Source organism: Lolium perenne, chromosome 6 (assembly GCF_019359855.2).
Source record: "Lolium perenne isolate Kyuss_39 chromosome 6, Kyuss_2.0, whole genome shotgun sequence".
In the NCBI taxonomy this organism is placed as follows: domain Eukaryota; kingdom Viridiplantae; phylum Streptophyta; class Magnoliopsida; order Poales; family Poaceae; genus Lolium; species Lolium perenne.
Genome location: NC_067249.2, coordinates 146,702,667 through 146,708,767, shown reverse-complemented (window position 1 = coordinate 146,708,767; position 6,101 = coordinate 146,702,667).

The window sequence follows — 6,101 nt, the reverse complement described above, 5'->3', positions numbered from 1 at the left end:
CTGTCACAACTCATTATTACCACCATGTTACTCCATCTAATACACATCATCCCCCACAATTCTCTTGCATACAAGTTTGATCAAAACAAGTAATAAAGAACGGGTTAACAATATGCATCTATTAATACATCAAGAACACAATAAAGATTCAGATATCATAGATCATCCAATAAAACAAAAGATCAACCACATATGAATTACAAATATGGCCATAATCATGATAGACAGCTCATATGACATCTAAATAACATAGCACAAGAGAGAGATCAAGCAAGTACCACAAATCCATAGTCAAGAGGTGGACTACTTCCTCTTCATCATGGTGGCGGTGTTGATGATGTTGGAGAGGGTGGAGATGCAACCGGGGATGGCCCCGACAGCGTTTCCCCCTCCAATCTTTGCAGGTTCAACCTCAGTTTCGTGGTTTTCATGTTTCCGCGCCACCGCCTCCAAGAATGCCTCAGGGGGGTCTATATATAGTGGTTTTTAGGTCAAACCCGTCAGTTTTGAGATCAAAACGGATGGTTGCGGACGCTCGAGGAGGGAACGAGACATGGTGGCGCGACCTAGGGTGGGCCTCGCGTCACCTGTGCTCGTTCGGGCCTCGTGGCCCCCCTCTGGTACTTCTTCTTCTCATATTGTGTCTCCGGGAAAAATATTTACTCCAGAAAACCCTCGCTACATTTGAGTTCCGTAATGTCCCTGAAGCTTAAAAATACACAAAACAGGGGTTTCTGTTCTGCTGAGTTATAAACCAATGAAATAGAATCAATATAAAATCCCCACAAATCAATGCCAAACTTGAATATAACATCTTACTATATGCAAATATGTTGGAATATATGACTATAAACTACAAAGTTCGTGCATGCATTTTACATGCATCATGGGCACACGTCGGCGTTGATGGCTGCCAACGCCTACCCTTATCCCAACTATAAATATCGCATCCATCGCCATTTTATATTCACCGTCCAAATCCTCCAGCTCCAACCAGAGCTCATAGAAACCCTAGATCCAGCCGAGCACCCCCACGCCCCCATTCCAAAGCTTCGGGCGTTGTTGGCTACTCGTCAAGGAGGCGCAGTACCTCGTCCCGTCGGAGATGCGTTGTCCTTCGGTATGGGTCACCGGAGGGCTGCCGTTGTTTCCTATTCCGGTCGGGGCGGCAGGCCATCTACGACCACTACTTGTCGGCACTCACACCGGAGGAGCACAACGACCCCCATTGGGACCCCGACAACAACATCGCCTGGACCACTGTGTTGATCCGGCATACCATTGCATGTTGTAATATGCCAGTCGTCGACATAATAATTGTGAAGTACCAATCCGCAAATATTACATATCTCAGAGTGGTACAACAAAAACATAACTAGTCCTTTATTCAAGTACTTAATATTACAAGTCATATATTTACATCGTAGTTGAGCTCCTACTGGTCCTGGTCCAGAGGAGGATAACTCGCTAACTCTAGTTCAAATTTACCTAACTTATGAACAATTGATAACACTAAACTAAATCGATACCTACTCAAGCAGCGTTATTCTATCACTAGAACATAAAGGCGCGCTTTGCTGCGCCCGTCCATTGTAAATATCAAAGACACAAATACTTGGAAACACATGAATGGTACAAATGTCTAAGATGATTTGATCTCGAGGAATGAATTAGTGTTTCAAACTGGGTTGGGGTGTGTATAGCACTAAAGAAACCAAAAGGTTGAGTATCCCAAAAGATATTGAACAATCCAAAAGTGTATTATGTTTCATGGCATCAAATAACATCAGGTATAACACAATGGACAGAAATATAGCAATTTTCTAATAATGCACAAGAACTGAAATACAATTCAATGATTATGTTCCTTTAGTTTGTGTGAACGTTATGTGTCTAAGGCAGGGGCGTACACAGAAGGGTGGTCGGGTGGGCCCTAGCCCACCCGGAATTTTTAGAAAACATTTTATATTTAGTCATTTGAGCAATTTTTTTATCATATATGAGCAGTAAAAAATTGAAATTAGAGGTGTGTGCCTACCATGGGGTATTTTTGTGTGTCCGCCACCTACAGGATGAGATGTTTGGAAATCATTTGTTGTGAACAAGTGGGCACCGTAAATTTGCTTGTTGCCGTATCCATCACTAAAAAGCTTATACTTGGTTCTCACAAGATGCATGTATTTAAGAACATTACATCTTAAGCTTAATGTACATATTTTGGGAAAACATAAAAGGTATTGCGATTACATTAGCATCTTCATAAACCTAAGAAGCATGGTCCTTATTATATCATATACTCGCTCCGATCCATAATAAGTGTCGGGGTTGTAGTTTAAGTTTGAGCCAATTTTAACTAAAACCACGAGACTCATTATGATTCGAAGGAAGTACTATTATTTAATATTGAAGAATAGGGGATAAGAACAAGATGATGGCATATTATTAATGCTATAGATATATACTTCTCGGTTTAAAGGGTGCAGAGAAGACATCATAATTTCATAGTAGCAAGAGCGCAACATGCATAGACATAAGGAAAATAAAAGAAAGAGAAAGAAACTTATCACCGTGGATTAGAGAAGCAATAAATGGTACAAGTGATATAGTGTAGTGATAGGCACCTTGCAGTTAGCCTCATGATTGGAAGGAGGAAAGAACTGGTTCTTAGCTGAATACTTTAAAGATGGCCGCTCCATGATCGTCGTGAAACCAGCCATCTTAGTTTAATAAGGCACTACGGAAATATACTTTAGCTGCAGCCTCTATATACATCAAGAAACATATTACAAATGCGAAACAAATAACCTGCAGCAAAGAACCCATTTCGTTAAACATGTATACATGGTGTTAGAAAGAAAAAAAAAGACCCAATTGTTTTGAAAATAGCAGAAAAAATGCAGGTTATAACCTGAATTAGTATAACTCAAACGTCATGGCAAAAAAAAGTGCAACTCAAACATGGCACACTGACCATCATATATATTCACTTAGCATAAAATTTTAAGTACAATTTCTCAATGGATGATGTAATAATAATCTTATACTATCCCAACAGTGTATGAGTGGGATGCTTGCCTCATTTAGAGGATGGCAGAGATCACATAAAAGAAGTACTGTTAAGAAGTGTCATCAATCAAGTTTAGCAGAAAGAAAAAACTTCCAATAGAAATATGTTAGACCATGTGTGCATTCACTCCATGTTTCTTCACCTCTCCATAGCAAATAAAGCTGCAGTTTAATTCATCTTGCGGAAAATGAGAATGTGTTTTTTCTCCATTTTTTGAATATAATATAGGGGAACCATCAGAAAGCAAATATATTGCCAAAATAATTCACATGCCATCAAAACTATCACATAGAAATGAAAGCATATTTCTAGTATCAAGGTGCTTATATGAAATGATGATAGTCCATAATCAAACGAAACCACTCAATGAACTATTGCAGTGCAAACGGTGGGAGAAATTCAAAACTACATTATATAATTATTTGACATAAAAATCACGTACGAGCATATGGATATTAGATTCCTCTAAATTGACACATATGAATAATTGAAGTAAGAGGGAAATAATTCAGGTTCATTGTTCTTACAACCTAGAGCTTTCTATCCTATAACACGACGGGCATTAATTGAATGTTAGGAGTCAGAACCAATTCTATACAAACATTTAGGGCACCTTGACCACAATTTTTAATTATGTTTTATATAAAATTATTAGCATACCGACTGTATTATATAAAGTTCAGGCACATCAATGAAAGGTCCAGCTGTTCGTCTGTGTGGTAGTACCCTGAACTCCGGAGTGAGGAGATACCAGTTTGGAGGGTAGTGAATCTCATGTTCAACAGCAAATTAACAGACCTAGTCAAGAGGAATCTTCTTCACCATAGCAGACATTTGTGGTGATTGCTCTTCCGCCATTATCAAAAACACATGGTATGCAACAAATTTAAAATATGATGTAGGGAAAGTTCATAGCAGCAGAACATAGGATGAATTCTTGGCAAATTATAGGGGAGCGAGTAAGTTTACCTGGTCTATGTAGACCATGGCTGTCGCCATCTTCTACGTCCTGCTGTCAATCCGATACCCCAAGTCCCCAACTACGGCAGGCCATTGATTCGTCACGATCTCACCAACGCATGATTGATGCAATAGGAAACGGGAGCCATCACAGTGGCGGTATAGAGATCTAGAGCTGCAATGGGAGACGACGTGCTCAGGAGAGAGAGGGCAGGGGTGAAGCCTCAGCACGCGAGGCCGCCATCGTTGGGGTCGTAGCCTCGCTGGCGCAAGGCGAAAGGACGACCTAACGACATGAGAGGAGGAATTGAAGGAAAGGAGCGACACCTCGTCGCTTCGGCTGCTCATCTTTTTCTTGATGCGAGGCAGGTGACGCGATAAAAAAAGCCTCAAAGCCCGTACGAGGCTTAGACGGCCCGATTAACCAGAACACTCGTAGCTCGGTGAGCGGAGTAGCAGCCCAGCAACGTTTGGCTGGCCCATGCGGAGCGATTCCACGAAGCGAACAAGGTCGTTGGTATTCCGGGAAGGATGAGAGGATCTGGAGCGTTCACTGGGCTAATCGCACGGTTAAAAATCTGAAATCGCTGTGGTTAGCTGTAGGTGGTTCAATTTTACTGTTAACTAATGTCCGGTGCTACCCAACTAACTACTAGGCATTGCTTCTATGCTTCTCAAACCAACTTCAGCAAAGCCACCTCTGTGCAAAAAAATGTTGAGGAATTTTTGCATCTTAAACCCAAACTATTGACATATTCAGGAAAGCATCACCAGTTAACTGCTTAGTAATCCTTATTACATTTTTTTTGATTCTTTTAATCCAAAATATGGATATTCACTCATCCCTTCCGGTCTTTGAGCCTAAGTAATATTGACCATGGAATTCTTCTTCACGTGTTCTTTTGCCTGCCCGTCTCCTCCCAAGGGAATTGTTTCTTGAAAGCAACAACCAATTGTTGTACTGTAACAGAACATTCGAACACCATCACGTCATGCTTCCTTAGTCACATCATTTTCAGCTTTTTTCCCAATCGGGCAACTAACTAATAATTGCAGACCTTCCCCTGCACAACCCACCAGCTTTATAATTGGACTATCGCTATTTTAAAAAAATAAATTTAGCCAAAGTTTTTTTACCAGTAACATATTTCTTGGAGAGGAATATCGTCCGAGAAAAACAAATGGCCCTAATTTTGAACGTTAAGAGCACGACAGGTGTGGGGCGACTTGGGCCTGCACTCCTATTTGACCTTGCTTCTCAACAATAACCTTGCATCCAATGTCCTATTGGGAAAAACCACTATTTATCGCCGCGTTTGTGCAGGAATATGTCTCGCACGCACAGAGTGACCACTAGGCCACGACCCATTAACGGCGTTGCATGGGTTCTTCCGATTTTCTAAAGGTTCTAGCTCTAGTTATGCTGTTCTTCTGCTTCTTTCGGTTTTTGCGGGTTTCTATCTTTTTTTTTCATTTTTTCTGTTTTCTTTTTTGATTGAAAGTTCGGAACCTTTTGAAAATATGAGAAATTTTTAAAATTTGAAGATTTTTTATTTGAATTTTTTTGTCATTTGAACAATTTTGTAAACAATTATTCAATTTGAATAGTTTTGAACTTTGAATAATTTTCATGTTTGAACAACTTTCAAGTCTGAACAATTTTCATGTTTGTATAATTTTTAAGTTTGAACATTTTGTAACTTTGAATAATAAATTTAAATAATTTTTGTTTTAAATCATTTAAACAATCGGAACCTTTTTTTTAAGTCCGACCTGTTTTCAAATATAAGTTTTTTTTTCTTTCAAAATCTAATTTTTTTCAAATCTTTAGTTTTGTCAACGAAAATAAAAATAATAGGAAAAAGAGAAAACCTGCCCAAGGACCCGTTCCTGGACCGGCCCAACAGGGTGAGCGCTGCGTGCCATACTCCTACACGCACGCGAGCGATGTATAGGAGCACCCCTATTGGGCCCGTTTCCTTTCAAGTTTCTGTTATAAGAAACCTGACCTACAAAAAGAACAGCAATCCCACTCGAGTTGCAGGTAGCCCACTGGTGCTTCGTCCTCTCCGGC